The sequence below is a fragment of the Rhinolophus sinicus genome, chromosome 17 (assembly GCF_057876585.1).
Source record: "Rhinolophus sinicus isolate RSI-liver-muscle chromosome 17, RSI-T2T, whole genome shotgun sequence".
In the NCBI taxonomy this organism is placed as follows: domain Eukaryota; kingdom Metazoa; phylum Chordata; class Mammalia; order Chiroptera; family Rhinolophidae; genus Rhinolophus; species Rhinolophus sinicus.
The window spans coordinates 9,461,909-9,476,917 of record NC_142517.1 but is presented as its reverse complement, the minus strand read 5'-3'; the positions used below and the strand labels follow the sequence as shown (position 1 = coordinate 9,476,917).

Sequence of the window (15,009 nt, the reverse complement as noted above, 5' to 3'; positions counted from 1 at the left end):
TAAAGTCCAGCCATGCTTCCCTATATCATTTTCTCAGATCCTCTTACAACTTCCCTACCCCCATCATAGCGGTAGGGATCCACTTATGTCCTAATAAACACGAAATGTCATGGTACAAAATGAGGAAAATGCGAAGATACAAAATGTGTGTGTGTGTGTGTGTGTGTGTGTGTGTGTGTGTTCTTTTCTTGATCAGGATGAGAATGAAAAAGAAAAAAATCAGGTCTGAAAACACTGCAGAGTTTAATCAGGAAATCAAAATCCACTCTAAGTATTTTAAATAGAGGGTATTTAATACAGGGCATTGTTTAAGCAGGTGAGGAAAGCTCTGAGGAGCCAAAGGCCAGAGAAGGAATCATGAAGTCAGCAAGAGCAGGAAGCTGCTACTCCCTTAGGTTGGAGAGTCAAAGGGAGGGGGAGCGTTGCCAGAGCCAGTATCTGGGTCACTTAGCACCCATAGTGGGCATTTGGGCCTGGGGCCATGCAGGAGATGCAGCCGTTGCTGAGGCAGAGAGGAGGCAAGAGAGACCCTGGCTTCTCCCTTCTTCCCACTCCCCAATCTTCTGCCGATGCTGTGCCTTAGCCAAACTCACCCGGAAGCCTGGAAAACAATACGCAGGCGTTAGCTCGTGGTGATCCGCGCAGCGCAAGGAGGAGCGATGGCTCTGACCAGCACAACGTCCCATCGGGAGTGTGGCAGGACGGACTCCTTGCTGACAAACATGGAATTCGTTGAATTATGGGAGCTCTGGCCCATCTCCTCAACCCCCTACCGCAGGGCATCTTTCCATCTGAACCATTTAGTTGCTTGAGGGTGATGAGCTGGGATTATCAAACCTCAGGTAAGGCAAGGGCAGACCTTTGTCAGAAACCACTGTGCTTGGCCATCTATCTGCCGAGGCTGCCTGGGGGCAGTGTTGTGGCTTTACCAGAGATTAGAAGTGGCCCAAGAAGCCCCATGAGAGCCACTAAGAAGGACCACACCTTTCAGAAATTCTTTGAAATGGGTTTGTGAAAGTGGGGTGGAGACCATAAAGCCATGCTAATTCTTTGCAAGGAGAATTGTACTAACTCATACGATTTAGCTAATATGTTGATCTAATATGGTAAAGAAAACATAGCAATCATGATTAGAATAACAATCCATTTATAAAATGCATCCTTGAGGAGAAAAGACAGTTTATGTTGAGAACTGTAAGTGGCTTTCCATCAATTTCCTATACTGTTCTTCTCCCCATATAGACAGCAACCAATCTGGAATCCCACTTACTTCATGGCATGGTTTGGCTTTTTAAAAAAATAAACTTTTACGTTTAAAAATAGTTTTAGATCTACAGAAAAATTGCAAAGATGTACAGAGAGTTCCCATATGTTCTGCCCGTTTCCCTCTATTATTAACATCTTAGAGTAGTATGGTCCATTTGTTACAATTAATGAACCAATACTGATACATTATTATTAATTGAAATCTGTATTTTATTCCAATGTCCTTAGGTTGTTTTTTTTGTTTTTTGTTTTATAACGTCCTTTCATGTCCCTTTTCTGTCCCAGTATCCCATCCAGGATACCACATCATGTTTAGTTGTCAGGTCTCCTTAGTCTCCTTTTGCGACAGTTTCTCACCCTTTCTTGGTTTTTGATGACCTTGACAGTTTTGAAGAGTACTGGTTAGGTAGTTTGTAGAATGTTCCTCAATTGGGATTTGTCTGCTGTTTTGTTTTCCTCATAATTAGACTGGGATTATGGGTTTGGGGGAGGAAAAGTGAAAAATGCCATTTTCATCAAGTCTTATACATACTGTCAACATGATTTATCACTGTTGATGTTGACCTTGATTATCTGGCTCAGATAGTGTTTGTCAGATTTCTCTCTTTTCCTTCTCTTTCCATATTGTCTCATTGTGAAGGAAGTCACTATGTGTAGCCCCCACTTAAGGAATGGGAAACTATTTCCCACCTCCTCGAGAATGGAATAGCTACATAAATTATTTGTGATTCTTCGGCACTGGAGATTTGTCTATTCTGCCCTGCTTACTTATCTATTCAATCATTTATATCACTGCGAACTCACGGATATTGATTTATTATTTGGGTTAGAATCCAATCTATGTTTTCTTGCTCAATTTGTTTCCAGCTTAGGTCAATGGGAGCTCTTTCAGTTGGTTCCTGTGTCCCTTTCACATACCTCTATCATTGTGGGGTTTTTTCCTCCTTTTTTTGGGCGGGTGACCGGAACATTCCCTTAACTTTTGGCACTGCAATATGTCTCAGGCTCACCTTGTATATTTCCTGCCCTAGTCCTAGAATCAGCCATTCTCCAAGGAGCCCTGGATCTTTATATCGGAGAACAGTTTTAATAACCAAGACATAGGTGCTAGATGTGATCAGTTTGGCCATCTTTAATCTATCTCTTTCCTAAACATACACCTTTTCCCAGGGCCAACTTTGGGCAAGACTCTGGAGCAGACAAGACAAATGAAGTGAAAATAATTCTGTTATTCCGTGGTCTAAGACAAGTGCTCTGCGTGGGGTATGAGCAGAACTCCATGGTAATTGGAAGGTGGAAGGAGACATCCACATGGGGATAAACATCACAGACGTCTTTGTCCTTGCTTTTGGACTTTACCTCCTGTCTTCTCAGTCTATATTTTAGCAGCTCTGCTCTTATTTACTCTTTCATATGAAAGTCTAACATTAGATTGGTGCAAAAGTAATTGTGGTTTAAAAGGTTAAAAATAAATGCAAAAACCACAATTACTTTTGCACCCATCTAATATCAGCCTGACCTGAGTTTGAATTCTGGCTTTGCCACTTAGTAGCTATGTGACCTGGAGCAAGTTTCTCAACTACACTGAACCTTGGTTTCTTCATCTGTCAACTGGGGATGGTGATGCCAATAGGACCCACCTATAGAGGCTGTGCAATGCATGGCGAAGACATGTGCAATGCTTGGCACACTGTCTGGCACAGTTGGGCACAGTGGATGCTGGCAATCACAGCAACAGTCACAGCTATGGGCCCTCGTGGAATGACAGTCTTTGGAGCATCAGCTAATTCTTAGGACAGAGTTGCAGAAGAGGCTATAATCAATACAGGTTGTAAAGGCACAGCCAAAGAAGTGGCTGTGGAATGGGCTGACTTCTGGGGTCACAGTCAGGTCTGTCCTGTAGATGACATCACTTTTGAGAAGTAAACTGTAAATGATCAAGGTTTTGTGGTCACCTGACCTTTGGTGGTTCAGCACAAGCTCTAGCACCAAGAGGTGAGGTAGTATCTGTTGCCACCCCCCACTCCCAACCCGTGATTCATGCCCATCAAAATGCATCAGCACTGCCTCCGACATCAACATCTGCTCAATGTCCCAGAAGGGACCCTCATGCTAGGTTTCCCCACCAAAGAGCTGCTTCTGCAGAAGGTGATAATGTGGCTAACAAATTGTTCCCTGTTCTGGAAGGAAAACAGGACTTAAACTAAGCCTCTGCAGACAGGTTTGAGACCTTTTAGAAGCAGGCAAAGTATAGATTCTATGAGCTGTCCCTTGGGTTAGGCGTATCCCAGGAGCCTTAAAATAGAGCCTCATATGGAGGTAGTGGTCATCCCATTGGGTGTTTTTTGGTACCTGAGGGAGGGTGTGGCAGTCCCAACTGGTGTTTTGTTTTGTTTTGTTTTGTTTCTGTTTTTACCTGAGAAGCATCAGTGCGGTGATTCTCAAGGTGTGGTCCCTGGACCAGAAGCAGCAGCGTCATCCGGAAACTTGTTAGAAACACAAATTCTTGGGTCCCATCCCAGAACCACTGAATCAGAAACTCTGGAGGTGAGCCCTGCCTCCTCCTCTGCCCATGCGGTTCACATTTTAACAAGGTCTCCAGGTAACTCAGATTCCAGCTGAAGCTTAAGAACCGTTGATCTAAAGGATGCAGGACTTTCCAAAACTTTCCGTGTTAAATTTAAAGATATTCAGAACTCTAAGCGTCGTAAGAGACTAACTCTCTTGCATATGAGATTCAATAGGAGCACATCAAGTATTTATTGGATGAATGAATTGAAAAATACTGAAGTATTAAATTAAATTAAAACACAAGCCACTGACAGCACCAAGTGCTGGCGAGGATGTGGAGAAAGAGGAACTCTCATTGCTGGTGGGAATGCCAAATGGTACAGCAACTTTGGATGTCAGTTTGACGGTTCCTTAGAAACAAAATATACTCTTATCATACAATTCAGCTATCACACTCCTTGGTATTTATCCAAAGGAGGTGAAAACTGTCCACACAAAAACCTGCACATGAATGTTTATAGCAGCTTTATCTATAATTGCCAAAATGTGGAAGCAACCAATATGTCCTTGAGTAGGTGAATGAATGAATGAACTGTGCTCCATCCAGACAATGGAATATTGTTCAGCAATAAAAAGAAATGAGCTATCAAGCCACAAAAAGACATGGAAGAAACATAAATGCATATTTCTACGCAAAAGAAGCCAATCTGAAAAGGTTACATACTGTATGATTCTATCTGTTTGACATTCTGGAAAACGCAAAACTATGGAGACAGTAAAAAGATCAGCAGTTGTCAAGAGAAGGTTATGCGGCAAAACACCATTTTTCTTTAGGCTGGCAATGAACCCAGCCGAACTTCCGTATTTTTAGCCAGAGGTGGCCCTATGGCAGTCTCAGCCAATGAGATGTAAGCAGATGTTGTTGGGTGGGGCTTTCAGGAAAGCTCTTTAAAAGAGGACAGAAAAAAAAGGTGGCGTGGGAGGAATAATGGCATGCACCTCTTGTCCTTTGTCCTTTGCTTTCTTCTGCTTGGAGGGCTGATGCAATGCTTGAGGTACAGTTGCCATCTTGTAATCATGAGGTGACCATGAGAACAAAAGCTGCAAATGAAGGAGAGGACACAGAAAGCTAGAAGAAATGTCAATTCTAGAGGGTGTTGTGCCACTGCTGTACCAGTCCTGAACAGCTTACCGCTGTATTCTTTTATATGAGAAAAAAAAAAAAAAACCACCCTCATTTGTTTAGGTTGATATTTTGGGACTTCCTGTTACTTGCAGTCTAACTGAATCAGGGTATTTTCAGTCTACCTTAGCAGCTGAGAGTCCAGACTTAGAGGTCTGTCAGACCTGGTGATATGTCCTGCTACGTGACTTTGCGCACAGTACCTCATATTTCTCAACTTTGGATATTTCATCTGTAAAAGGGGCATAACAACAGTTCTGACTGCTGTACTGTTTCAAGAATTACTTGAAATACTCTATTTTAAGTGCTATTAGCGTAGTGTCTTGCACATACTAAGGACTGACTAGATGGTAGCACAAAACGGAAGTTGCCTCCCATTACAGATATAGGACACATCATCGTATACAAGAACTTTAAACAATAGGCTAGATCTGGCAGCATTGTGTCTTGGACAATCTGAATATTGTATAACTACTGGTTCATTGTCATGTGAAAAATCAGTCACCTGTTGCCAAGTGGATCTTCCCAGGCCTAACCCCTGACTGTTATTCACTCCCTTGCCCCTTCTAAGGGTTGATGCCTACACATCACTCTAGAGAAACAACTCCCACCCAATCAATACACAGTCCCTTACAGAGCAAGACAGTGTTATACAGAGAGAACAGGCCGTGATTCATGCCCGTAAGGCCGCCCCCTTGGACTCAGCTGATTGCACCAGAAGCAGACATGTAACTGGAAGGGACACACTCTGTGGACAGGTCAGAGGCCAAGCAAGGTCCTAGTGGGAAAAGTTCTTCCCACAGGGCAATCGCTACAGGAAAACACACCCTGGTGGCTGGTCACCCTTCCCGAGGCACCTCAGGGCTGCCTGGCAAGCCGATCCCATGTCGGGGATCCATGCACCCTCCCTCCTGCTGAGATTTTGAATGTTTTTATCTCTTTTCAGAACTTCTCCCCCTCTTCATTCTCATTGGATATTATTGCTTCTGATTTCAGTGAAAAAGTAGAAGCAATTGGAAGAGAATGGCTTCATTCTCCTAGAACTGAGTCTGTGCCCTTTGCACTGTTTTCCTTCCTGTTGCCAGGGATAAACTGTACCTGTTCCTTGCAGACGCCAGCCCTCACCTGGGCGCTGGGACCTATGTCGTCTTGCCATTCTAGAACATCACGCTAGAACTCTAGTTCTTCTCTCCCTCCTGTATCATAATGTCTGTCCCCCTCTTCCGGATCGTGTTCTATGCAAACACGCTCCGATGTTCTCATCTGGAAACAACAAGGAAAGCCTCCCTTTAGCCTGAATCCCCTTTACCTCCCATCTCACTTCTGGGCCGCCCTTTGACAGCCCACTCCTGCTCTGTCCTCGCTGTTCCCGCTTCCTCACTTCCAGTCCCTCTTGAATTTACTCCAGTCAGGCTTCTGTCCCCACCATTCCATGGAGACTGCTCTTGTTGCCATATCCAATGGCGAGTTCTCAGTCCTCGGCTTGTGCAAACTTTACAGCAGCAGTAATCACACCAATGATTACTCCTTTTTTGAAAAAGTGTCTTCACTTGGTCTCTTTGGTGTGGGAAATAGACACTAACAAATGCTTTTATAATGTGATGTGAGCTCTGTGTTTCCCCAAAAATAAGACCTAGCTGGACCATCAGCTCTAATGTGTCTTTTGGAACAAAAATTAATATAAGACTGGGTTTTACATAAGACCCGGTCTTATTTTACTGTAATATAAGACTGGGTTTTTAATATAATATAATATAATGTAATGTAATGTAATGTAATGTAATGTAATGTAATGTAATGTAACGTAACGTAACGTAACGTAACATAATATAATGTAATGTAATGTAATGTAATGTAATGTAATATGATATATAATATAATATAATATAATATAATATAATATAATATAATACCAAGTCTTATATTAATTTTTGCTCCAAAAGACGCATTAGAACTGATGGTCTGGCTAGGTCTTATTTTCGGGGAAACAGGGCATTAAGGCAAGGCCTTTATTTCATGTACAGTTATTTCCCCAGCACCCAGGACAGTGCTGGTTATGTATTAGGCTCATAGTATGTCTTTGTTGAGTGGATGAATCTAGATCAGGGGTCAGCAAAGGACAGTCCACAGGCCAAACCTGGCCCGCTGTCTGTTTTTGTAAATAAAGTTTTATTGGAACACAGCCACACTCATTCATTTACACATTGTCTAAGGCTGCTTTCACGTTACATCAGCAGAGTTGAATAGTTGTGGCAGAGACCATTTGGCTGGCCCACAAAACTGAAAATATTTACTCTCTGATCCTTTACAGAAGTTTTTTGACTCCAATTTAGACAATTATTTTGATTTCCACTTGTGCGGTGTGTCTAAGCCTCTGATCACAGGTTATCAAAGAGAGAAAGTTCACGTGGAGAGAACACAATGACCTCTCTCACCTATGAGCATTATCAGGGTTTGTCTGTGGTCAGAGGCTGAGAAGGGCTCTCCATGGTGAATAATTAAGTGGTGGTGGGGGAGGGAGTGGGGTGATGGGTGTTGAAGAAAAAAGAAAATTAACCTTATTAATAGGAAAACACTCCCGTGGGCAATCATTTTATACCATGTGCTTTGCATGTTTTATTTCACTTAATCCTCGTGTAATCCCGTGAGACAGGCGCTGCCTGCTCTCTCTAGTTTACAGATGAGGACATTGAACACATGCAACTTCAATGTTTTGCTAAAAGTCACACAGATCTATCTATGAAGTATCAGAAAGAAGGTCATCGATGCCAGTACCTGAGATAGACCCTGGCCCAGGTAGGAGTAACGATAACTGCAAACAGACATGAGGCTTATGATGAGGGGCAGGTATGGCTCTCAGTCCATCCCATCAACCTCAGGAAACTAAGGCACAGAAGATTGACTGACTCGCCCAAGGTCATACGGTCCTGATAAAGGGCGGTGCCTGCTAATCTGGCTCTAGTCGCTGTTCTTTGCCACTTTACCATAACCTGCAATAGATCCTCCGTGAGTACTTATTGAGCTAGTGGAATTGAGCCTGAATCTCCTGAATCCCAGCCCCAGAGCCTTTGCCACTGTCCTGCAGCGGCTGCCCTTGTAAGGTTCAGAGGGTTGTCCAGCATTTTGCTTAGAGTACAGCTGGCAAGGAGGGAGAGCTGCAGCCATCTGACTCGTTCCTGCAGAAATTACTAGAATGTTCCAGAATTGACTCATCCTCTGTCTACATTTTTATCTCTCTTGGGACACTGCCCATTCCCTTGGGGAAACTGTAATTTCAATAACTGATGATAACATCTGTCTTTAGACGTGTGAATCACTTGCAAAAATGTGTCAGGAGAAAAACTAAACCTTCTAGTTTCATGCAGGTTTCTTACCAAATTCATTGAAGTAGCTTTCTTACTCAATCCTGTTTATAGGTGTGATTTGTGCAACCAAATATATTCTCCAACTGACGGTTGTACAAATTATGGCTCTCCAACGGGTGGTGAATTTTCCCCCCCATGTGTAAGTTGCTTAACCTAAAACATGGGATTTGATCTATGTTTCAAAATCAGATAAAAACTATTATAAGTTTTATGCACACTTGGCCATCTCTCAAGGACAAGGCTAATAAGAAAGGAGGTATTTTCTGTTCATTAAGGCACAGTTTCCATTTTCTGGTTGTGGGGAAAGAAAAAAATGACATCTTTCCCTCTGATTTATTCTTTCTGGGCTCCCATAAGAAAGTACCACACAGACTGAATGGCTTACACAACGGAAATTCATTTCTCAGTTCTAGAGGCTGGGAAATCCAAGATGCTGGTGAATTCTGTTCCTGGTGAGGGTTTTCTTCCTGGTTTGCAGATGGCCTCCTTCTCACTATGTCCTCACGTAGCGTTTCACTGGCACATGCATTTGGGGAAAGAGATCTCTTTCTCTCTCCTTTTTTAGAAGCCCACCAATTCCATCGGATTAAGATCCCACCTTTATGACCTCCTTTAACCTCAATTACCTCCTAAAAGCACCATCTACAGATACAGTCACATTGGGGGTTAAGACTTCAGCATCAGAATTTTGAGAGGATGATATTCAGTCCACATAATGCTCTCCCCATCCCTGAGAACGTGACATGTGGCCTGACATCATGAAAGTTTGCTAGTTGATTTTGCAAATATCATTCCATCCAGTTTTGAGTCCATTCTAAACATGCTTCCATATGGGAATACCTTGAGCTATGTGCTTTAGCTTCAAGTCTTTCCACACATGAGGACAAATCATGTGTGTTGCGAAGAAGTTAATCATTTTTCTGACTCATCCAGATGGTAATAATAATAGCGGTTACCTTTTAACCATTGCTTAAAAGGTACCAGGTGCCACACTAAGCCATTTGTATCTCTAAGCATTTTTTTAATCTTTTAATCTTCTCGATAGCCTATGATGGATGAGGCAGTATTATTAGTACTCCCATTTTATAGATGAGGAAACCTAGGTTAGAGAAGTTGCGTAACTTGCTCAAGAGCACACACTAGGAAATGACAGCCTGGTTTTGAACCCAACACAAACTGCAAGGCATTCCCCTGACCACTCTCCATGCCTCCCAGTTGGTGAGGAGAGTTAAACTTTCATAGACTACAGCCCATATCACCAGAAATTATGGTTCAGTACAACCCTTTAGATTAATCTCGAGCTGAAAAGGAAGGTAATTCATTTTGGTCCAGCTCTTGCTTTCATTCAGATTTCTTTTATTCATTTGTTTCTGTTAGTCACAATTGAGACAAAGGGACACCTTTCTGAAAAGCCACTCATAATTTAAAAACATTTTGCTCTTATTATATGCTTGAAAATTTTTGGAACAAGACACCTCTGAAAAGCAATAGTAGAGGATCGTAACAGTGCTATTCCCATTCTGTAATTCATTTTAATGGCTGTCTTTTCTCACCTATGTGGAGTGCATCCTAAGACCATTTTATGGCTTTTTTTCAAGTGAAAATTTCCCTCAGTTTCGAGAAACCCAAAGGAAAAACGATGACAGAAAATGTTTTTCTTTTCTCTCTCGGTTCTGTGTTGCAAGTAATATGTTTTTGTCATGACTAAAGTCATTTTTACAAAGGAGTCCAGCTGTTTGAACAATCTGAATGAAAAGTCTAGAGAGGAATTGAAGCAATGCTTCTTCCTTCTCGAAAGCTAGCGGGAGCAGGATTTGGGCTACACCTTAGAGAGGAACGGTGATGGAAATGAGAACACACAATCCAATCGGATATCCTTAGTTTCTAGAATTAGGGGGCTTAACTCTTTTTTTTCTTTCTTCCTAAATGTTTACACTTGCAGGAGAATTTTTCAGCTTCCTGAGAAAACAATTTTTTTTTTTCCAAGAAAGATAAGAGTGTTTACCCTTTGCAGTATCTATTCAACAGCAAAGGAGTACTGCAGGAAGGAAATAAGCCCTTCAATTACAAACCAGCTTGTTTTAAAGCGTCCAGGCTTACTTTTCTTGTCTGTGCCTACTCATCCTATAAACTGTTTACCGAATAGTTAACTCTGCCCTTCTCCCACCCCCCTCAAGAATGGGAGGATGGAAGGAAACCAGGGATACGAAGTCATGTGGCAACAATGACAGTCATTTGGCCTGTTTAGAGGTGCTTATGCAGAAAGAAACACAAGAAAACAAAGGGGCAGAGTGTGTGAACTTCTAACCCTCATCCCCACATGCCTTTGGGTTGGTGGGTGGCATGAGCAAGCGTTCAAGTTCCCTGAAGTGGGCGTTTGTACGGGACCAAGTGACAAAGAACCAAAGAGGGTAAGAGCTTGTGAGCAGCAAGTGAAAACTACCAAGAACGGTCCAACCCTGCCAGCCACTCTTGTCACCTCACTGAAGGGCCGGTCGCTTAGCTTTACTTCTCCACTCTGTGATTCCGGGAAGCCCGACCATTCTAATGGGACCAGCCCTTCCCACATAGATAGTAGAGATTTTGTTCAACAGTGAATTTTCTGTCCTAGCCCCCTTCTCAGTTCCTCTTGTCCAAATGGACTGACACTTTATCAGTTGGGGGGATAGGAAATAGATAGAGGATATTAATTATTGCTAACTGACTTCTGCCTGTAATTCTGCCTGCAGCTTTTATGAACCCCACATGTTTTAATTAATATGTTGAAAAGACAACAATGACTCAAAAGTGTTAAGAGACAAGCGTATTTCAATTGATCCCTGCCCTGTGGTTGTCTGAATGGATCTGCTAAATGAGTATCTGGAGAAGGGCAGTAAGCATTTTGGAAAATAGTGTGAAAACACAGGCAAGACATGCAATGGCTACATCAAGGAGTTCCAGAAGGTTTTACCTCTGAGTTTAAATATTGGCTTTAGCATGTTGTGAAAGCTTTCTGGGGAGAGGAGGATATGGGAACCTGGGGAGGAGCAGAGGTCTTTTCATGAATATATGTTGGCTAAGGATGGTTGACACACTCGAACTGGTGGTTTGTGGTTTTGCAAAACATGCTTTGCAGGAAGGCATTGAAGTTTTTCTGGAAAATACACTGGTTCTGGTGTTGAGGGAGGTGGGATTGATCTAGAGTTTTCTCTTATTGTGACACCCTGAACAAGAAATTTAATCTTCATGAGTGTTTGTTAGAAGAGGACAATGATTCCTGCCTATATCAAATGAGGTAGTGGGTGAGAAAGTGCTTCGTAAAACACATTACCATAAACACTATGTAAATTCATTATATGGCTTTGTAAATAATGGAAGCCCTGAGAGACATCAATGATAGAAGGATGGGCAGGGGTGAGAAGACCAAGAAGGAGAGTGAGACAAAGATTTCAGAGTGATCCAAGGGAGACAGGGAATAGATAGCATCTTAAGGAAAGAAGGAATGCTGCCAGGTCAGGTTAGATGTGAAAGTTGTGGGTTTGAATTGTGTCCCCCCCAAAACATATGTTGAAGCCCTAATCTCTGCTATCTGTGAAGGTGACTATATTTGGAAGTACGGTCTTTGCAGATATAATTAGGTTAAGATGAGGTCATACTAGAGTTTAGGGTGGGTCCTAACCCACGACTAGTGTTCTTATAAGAAGAGGGAACTTTGTATACAGGGAAGAGGCCACGTGAAGACAGAGGCAGAGATTGGAGTGATGTAGCTACAAGCCAATCACTAAGGACTGCTGGCTACCACCAGAGCTGGAAGAGGAAAGGAAGGACCCTTCCCCAGCGCTTTAGAAGGAGCATGGCCCTGCTCACACCTCCATCTCGGACTTCCGGACTCTAGAACTGAGAGAATAAATTCCTGTTGTTTTAAACCACCAGCAATTTGTGGTAATTTGTTACAGCAGCCCAGGAAATTAATACAGGAAGGGAAAGTGTCTACCAGGTTTAGCAACAAGGAAGTCATAAGAAACCATGGTGAGAGAAGCTTCAGTATAGCAGTGAAGGGGTCTAGATGGGAGCTAATGATAGGGGAGAAATGGAGACCGAACACAGGCAACTCTTTTGAAAATTCTGGCTATGTAGGGAAAGAAGAGAGAGGGCAGTAGCTAGAGGGTTTGTTTTTAACATGAGAATTTGATCATATTTCAATGCTGATGGGAAGAGACATTAAAGAGGAAAACTTTTTTTGAATATACAGGAAAAGGAAGAATTTGTTATGAGGAAAGTCATTAACAGAAGCAGGTATGGGATCCAGAGTGGAGAGTGGTGAGCTCGGGTGAAGATGCAGATGGGTCTGGAAGTTTGGCTGCAGGAAGCCCAGTGAGTCTGTTGGACAGCGTCCTGGGGTTGCCAGAGTGCAAGGCCGCCCTGAGGGCAGCAGGGCACAGCACTCATAGGTCCGAGAATGGAGAACAAGGCTGGTGATAGCCAATAGGCACAGCAAGAGCGCTGACAGGGAAAATGGAGGATTGCTAGGTAAGCACCATAGAAAGGCCTGGTGGAAGTGGGGTGTAGCCAACCTTGTGATTGCCTCTCTCACCCACCCCCTCTTCTTTGCTGACTGAACCCCTGTGTCAGGAATCCATCACTCAGAGAAGATGCCCCCTCTCTCTGTCTGCTGAAATTACCAAGTCTGGATGGGGAGTAGGGTAGTCAATGTCAACTGCTGGAACAAACCAGCCCAAGATTTCAGTGGCCTAATCCTGTATGCATTTATATTTTGGTCTACGAGTCAGTGGCTCTCTTCAAATGCAGACTCAGGGATCTAGATTCCTTCCAGCTTGTGAAGCTGCCAGAGATATTCCTTGTAGAAGACTAAGCAAGAGGGTGAGCCATTGCACTTGGGGCTAGGCTCATCCTCTTGGACCACATCCCACTGGCCAGAACCCTGTCATATACTTTCAACTAACAGCAAGGGAAGCTGGGAAATGTAGTCTTCTGTGTGCCAAGTTAGAGGAATGGAACTAGTCAGCACGTGGAAAGTCTCTGCCTCAGTGTGTGATACCTAGAAGAACGGCAGCCATGGTGCAACCATGAGGACCCTTAATCTGACATGCTGAGGGTGGGAGAGTGGGAAGATGCAAAGAACCTGGATCCTTAATGACATCATTAAGCTGCCAATAGAATCAGCCCCAGATTATGCTTTCACTATTTTTTTTTAATGAGAGATAAAAACTTTTCCTATTACCAAACATTTTTGAACTACTACTTTTCCTATTACCAAACATTTTTGAATTACTGACAACCAAAAACTCCCCATTCAGAAACCATGAATTTAATTGTATTATACAAACAAGTTATTACTCTTAGATTACTGTATTTCACTTTAGGCAAAGAGGTAAAATATACAAGAAATTCAGAAAATTCACCTTGTTAGATCTTTTCTTGCAGCCCCATCGGGAAACAGGAATCAAAATACTTTTGGTCTTAGAGTTAGAGTAGGACAATGTTTGCGTGAGATTCACAATGTGTAAGACAAGCAAGACTGTGACACACCAACTGGCATTTTAAACAGTCTGTCATTGACTGTTAAGCTCCTTCACAAACTTCTCTAAGAGGCTTCACTCCCTCACTTATCAAATATTTATGTAGAACTTACTATGATGTGTGATTCCTTCTATCTTCACCTGCTAGATTGTGTACTACCCAGAGATGATATTTCTCTTGTTAATTTTTATACCCTGGCTACCTAGTAAACAGGATTTGATACATAGATGGCACATAAAGAAATATTTGTTGAATAAACTTTGATCTGATTTTCCTGGTAGAGTTGAAGACACGTGGGTTTCAGCTTCAGACAGTGCTGGAATGGAATCGTGACTTTGATACTTACAGTGACCTTGGGAAAGTTACTTAATTCAGCTGAGCCTCAGATTCCTACTTATTGGTGATAAAAATCCACGCAGGAGCATATTTAAAGTGACTAGTTTATTCCTGGCACAAAACAGGTACGTTGTAAATGGTTGTTCTCCTTTTCTTCTTCCTCCTTCTTCTAGCACGTGCTCAATCAAGCCACTCCATACTTCCCAACTGATGCGTATTCTGGAAACTCAAGTTATATGATAAACATAATTAAGAAGGTGAATCTGCTGCCAGAAAATTATGTAAAACACTTGCAAATTATTTTTGCATTAATTTCTGTTTTGTATGATCTATGACAGGGTTTCCCACTATTAGTATAGATAATGGAGGGCTAACAATCTTTCATTTTAATTGCCATGTGCTCAGAGCATCTCCCAGACACACAAACGCAAAGAAAAAATATCTTCTCTCCATTTTTTCAGGTGAAGTATTTGTCTTTTCAGCTGAACTCAAGGGTAGTTTAAGTTCTAATCTCATGCTAACATTCTAGGCTCTGACCAACTATCTTTTTAGTTTAACTTACTTCTTCTCACAATTGATCTGGGAGGCACAATTTTTTTCTTTTTCTTTTTTTTTTTAAATTAAATTTATTGGGGTGACAATTGTTAGTAAAATTACATAGATTTCAGGTGTACAATTCTGTATTACATCATCTATAAATCCCATTGTGTGTTCATCACCCAGAGTCAGTTCTCCTTCCATCACCATATATTCGATCCCCCTTACCCTCATCTCCCACCCCCCACCCCCCGCCCCCCTTACCCTCTGGCAACCACTAAACTATTGTCT

General features: G+C 42.3%; 1 long non-coding RNA gene across 1 annotated transcript; it reads right to left on the bottom strand.

Moving 5' to 3' along the window:
* Positions 1 to 226: 226 nt before the first annotated feature.
* On the bottom strand, positions 227 to 3,922 carry LOC141571606 (uncharacterized). The gene is made up of 2 exons (XR_012496513.2): positions 3,683 to 3,922; positions 227 to 601 (listed from the first exon to the last, which is right to left on the bottom strand). It is a non-coding gene; the product is annotated as an uncharacterized LOC141571606 (long non-coding RNA).
* Positions 3,923 to 15,009: the final 11,087 nt, after the last annotated feature.